General features: G+C 53.5%; 1 non-coding gene across 1 annotated transcript in view; it reads right to left on the reverse strand.

Annotated features, from left to right (window-relative positions):
• The window catches only part of LOC124608854, a 1910-nt gene extending 753 nt beyond the window's left edge, over positions 1-1157 (reverse strand). The window contains exon 1 of the ribosomal RNA XR_006979412.1: positions 1-1157. This exon is cut by the window's left edge and continues 753 nt beyond it. This is a non-coding gene — a ribosomal RNA (small subunit ribosomal RNA).
• Positions 1158-5000: the final 3843 nt, after the last annotated feature.

Here is a 5000-nt window from a genome sequence, read left to right on the forward strand (position 1 = left end):
AGGAACTGCGGCGGATCGCTGGCTGGCATCGTTTATGGTTAGAACTAGGGCGGTATCTGATCGCCTTCGAACCTCTAACTTTCGTTCTTGATTAATGAAAACATACTTGGCAAATGCTTTCGCTTCTGTTCGTCTTGCGACGATCCAAGAATTTCACCTCTAACGTCGCAATACGAATGCCCCCGCCTGTCCCTATTAATCATTACCTCGGGTTCCGAAAACCAACAAAATAGAACCGAGGTCCTATTCCATTATTCCATGCACACAGTATTCAGGCGGGCTTGCCTGCTTTAAGCACTCTAATTTGTTCAAAGTAAACGTGCCGGCCCACCGAGACACTCACTCAAGAGCACCCTGGTAGGATTGCAACGGGGTCCGCCTCGGGACGCACGAGCACGCACGAGGCGCGTCGCACGCCTTCAGCTCGCCCCACCGGCAGGACGTCCCACGATACATGCCAGTTAAACACCGACGGGCGGTGAACCAACAGCGTGGGACACAAATCCAACTACGAGCTTTTTAACCGCAACAACTTTAATATACGCTATTGGAGCTGGAATTACCGCGGCTGCTGGCACCAGACTTGCCCTCCAATAGATACTCGTTAAAGGATTTAAAGTGTACTCATTCCGATTACGGGGCCTCGGATGAGTCCCGTATCGTTATTTTTCGTCACTACCTCCCCGTGCCCGGAGTGGGTAATTTGCGCGCCTGCTGCCTTCCTTGGATGTGGTAGCCGTTTCTCAGGCTCCCTCTCCGGAATCGAACCCTGATTCCCCGTTACCCGTTACAACCATGGTAGGCGCAGAACCTACCATCGACAGTTGATAAGGCAGACATTTGAAAGATGCGTCGCCGGTACGAGGACCGTGCGATCAGCCCAAAGTTATTCAGAGTCACCAAGGCAAACGGACCGGACGAGCCGACCGATTGGTTTTGATCTAATAAAAGCGTCCCTTCCATCTCTGGTCGGGACTCTGTTTGCATGTATTAGCTCTAGAATTACCACAGTTATCCAAGTAACGTGGGTACGATCTAAGGAACCATAACTGATTTAATGAGCCATTCGCGGTTTCACCTTAATGCGGCTTGTACTGAGACATGCATGGCTTAATCTTTGAGACAAGCATATGACTACTGGCAGGATCAACCAGGGAGCTGCGTCAACTAGAGCTGAGCAGCCGGCCGCCCGGGAGTGTGTCCCGGGGGCCCGCGCGAACACGCAAGCGTCCGCTCAATTATTCTGCAAACAGGAGGAGGCTGAGCTCCCCTGCACAATACACCTCGAAACCCTCTCAGGTCCCGGCGGCGCGCAGCGCCGTCCTAAGTACTTGGTCGGGTTCGAGAGTGGCGCAATCGCCCGGAGTTTGGCGAGTAGACGCTTTAGGTGCGACCACCCGTGCTCCCAACTGAGCTTGCCGCTGCCGACAGAGGCCCGGGAGCGTGCTGTCGTGGCATTGCCGGCGGGAGACAACACGCGCCACCTACGGTGGCCGGCAGCTCCAACGCCAGCGCCACAGAAGGACAAAAGCCCCACTTGGGTGCCGAAGCGAACTCTCCCAGCACAGCGCACGCGCCAACACGTCCGCACAGCTGCGATACAATCCACCTGCGAGAACCGCAGAGGCGACCGAGCAGCAGACGGCGTCGCGGCGCCGAGCGCCGGGCGGCGGCGCATCCTCAGCGCACACAGTCCTCAATCGGACCAGCACACTGCGGATGTCCACCGCGCTTCGCACCGGGCCCGCGAGGACCTACTTTGGCCGCACGGCGCCGCGTGCAGGGTGCGCCGGCGCGCAGCTGCGCCGCCTGCCGCCTCCGTCGGCCGGCGCGCCTGCCACTGGCCGCCCCCACCAGCCGGCTGTAGCGCGTGCGCCCACGCACCGCGCGGCCAGCACGCCGGGAGGCCCCCCCTCACCGGCCGGGGACGGTCCCACCCAGCCACCGCCGCGTATCGCTTCACACCCACATGCCATTCACGTTCGTGGGCATGGTGGGTATCGCTGAAACAACCGGTTGGTAGCTCAACCGATCGTCGCCATCACTGATTCACCTCTAGCGAGAACAACCGCACCACAACGGTTTACCAGTTGTTCATTTGCGTAACGTCACCAGCAAACGTAGACGTCCATCGCCATTTGCAAATTCAACGATTGTTGCATGCCTGTGTCAGGTGTCACGACACACTATGTCTGCCCACATACACGCAACAACATGTGCACGCTTCGCGAACACGTGGAAGGTGGCCCCCGTACGTATGCGATGTCCATTGCGCGAACGACTGTCAACCGGCCTCTGTCGCATGTCGCAGATGTGGAACGCAGTGCACCATGCTATCACGGTGTGTGAGAGGAGACGACTACGTCTGACAACACGCGCCACTACATCAACAGACGGCTCATGCTGATCGCCATCCACGGCATACCATACTGCAATCCAGCTCTTATAGGGAGACGACACGTAGCTGAGTGCACAATATTTGGACCGTATGGTTCGCCGTTGTTGGCGCAGTCGTGGTACGGTCACACATGTACCACGATGTATCATTCAGTACATGAGGACCAATGTGCAGTACAGTGTGTGATTTGGACGTACAACATCAGCGGACAGTTGACACAAGCCGTACCACAACGTAGGCTGTGCTTCGCCATGCGAATGCCAATGAACAACTGCGAAGGGCATTGAGCATGTACGTCCTACTGCCATCCGCATTACAGTGTATAGCTGCAAGGTGTTTCACATGAAGCGATACTCTGGGGACCGGGCAGTGCGAGTAGCAAACTATATTGCGGGGGTTGCAGTTAGGCAACACTACACTAATTTAACGCGTCGTATGACAATTACAGAGCAGGTTAAGGCCCAACGTGTGTTGGGTTAAGGCCCAACGTGTGTTGGGTTAAGGCCCAACGTGTGTTGGGTTAAGGCCCAACGTGTGTTGGGTTAAGGCCCAACGTGTGTTGGGTTAAGGCCCAACGTGTGTTGGGTTAAGGCCCAACGTGTGTTGGGTTAAGGCCCAACGTGTGTTGGGTTAAGGCCCAACGTGTGTTGGGTTAAGGCCCAACGTGTGTTGGGTTAAGGCCCAACGTGTGTTGGGTTAAGGCCCAACGTGTGTTGGGTTAAGGCCCAACGTGTGTTGGGTTAAGGCCCAACGTGTGTTGGGTTAAGGCCCAACGTGTGTTGGGTTAAGGCCCAACGTGTGTTGGGTTAAGGCCCAACGTGTGTTGGGTTAAGGCCCAACGTGTGTTGGGTTAAGGCCCAACGTGTGTTGGGTTGAGGCCCAACGTGTGTTGGGTTGAGGCGCAACATAGGTTAGGTTGAGGCGCAACATAGGTTAGGTTGAGGCGCAACATGGGTTAGGTTAAGGCGCAACATGGGTTAGGTTAAGGCGCAACATGGGTTAGGTTAAGGCGCAACATGGGTTAGGTTAAGGCGCAACATGGGTTAGGTTAAGGCGCAACATGGGTTAGGTTAAGGCGCAACATGGGTTAGGTTAAGGCGCAACATGGGTTAGGTTAAGGCGCAACATGGGTTAGGTTAAGGCGCAACATGGGTTAGGTTAAGGCGCAACATGGGTTAGGTTAAGGCGCAACATAGGTTAGGTTAAGGCGCAACATGGGTTAGGTTAAGGCGCAACATGGGTTAGGTTAAGGTACAATATGGGTTAGGTTAAGGTACAATATGGGTTAGGTTAAGGTACAATATGGGTTAGGTTAAGGCGCAACATAGGTTAGGTTAAGGCGCAACATAGGTTAGGTTAAGGCGCAACATAGGTTAGGTTAAGGCGCAACATAGGTTAGGTTAAGGCACAACACGGGTTAGGTTAAGGTACAACACGGGTTAGGTTAAGGTACAACACGGGTTAGGTTAAGGTACAACACGGGTTAGGTTAAGGTACAACACGGGTTAGGTTAAGGTACAACACGGGTTAGGTTAAGGTACAACACGGGTTAGGTTAAGGTACAACACGGGTTAGGTTAAGGTACAACACGGGTTAGGTTAAGGTACAACACGGGTTAGGTTAAGGTACAACACGGGTTAGGTTAAGGCACAACACGGGTTAGGTTAATGCACAACACGGGTTAGGTTAAGGCACAACACGGGTTAGGTTAAGGCACAACACGGGTTAGGTTAAGGCACAACACGGGTTAGGTTAAGGCACAACACGGGTTAGGTTAAGGCACAATACGGGTTAGGTTAAGGCACAATACGGGTTAGGTTAAGGCACAATACGGGTTAGGTTAAGGCACAATACGGGTTAGGTTAAGGCACAATACGGGTTAGGTTAAGGCACAATACGGGTTAGGTTAAGGCACAATACGGGTTAGGTTAAGGCACAATACGGGTTAGGTTAAGGCACAATACGGGTTAGGTTAAGGCACAATACGGGTTAGGTTAAGGCACAATACGGGTTAGGTTAAGGCACAATACGGGTTAGGTTAAGGCACAATACGGGTTAGGTTAAGGCACAATACGGGTTAGGTTAAGGCACAATACGGGTTAGGTTAAGGCACAATACGGGTTAGGTTAAGGTACACATTGTTGTAAGGAAAGGTGTTTTGGGGGGGGGGGCCGGTTTGTTGATTGTGATTATCGTAAGTAAATGACTGCGGCATCATCTGATTTGGCACGTCAGGGTGCACCTTTGGCTCATGACAGGCGGCGCTCTGATTCCATGCTTGTGGCAGACCTGTGTCTTTCATTCCTGCCATTGTTTTTGTGGTGTGACAGGAGGCAGTATTGTGATGTTGGGTGCACCCCTGTGTAGGACATGTGTGGGTGTTGGTGGCTTAGCTGAGCAATGGTGGTTGTCGGAAGGGTGGGATATTCTGTTTTCCGAGTGGACCTCCCGGTCTGGTTATGATAGTGTGGATTGTCTAATGTGGCAGAGAGGATGCACTGGGTGTTGTTCCATGCTGGTGCTTACATATTGTCTGTGTGCCTGTTACAGGCAGAGAGTAGTGCGTGATAAGAGTGTCTGGCTGACGTGTGATTGTGAGCAG

Source organism: Schistocerca americana, chromosome 3 (genome assembly GCF_021461395.2).
Source record: "Schistocerca americana isolate TAMUIC-IGC-003095 chromosome 3, iqSchAmer2.1, whole genome shotgun sequence".
Classification (NCBI taxonomy): Eukaryota; Metazoa; Arthropoda; class Insecta; order Orthoptera; family Acrididae; genus Schistocerca; species Schistocerca americana.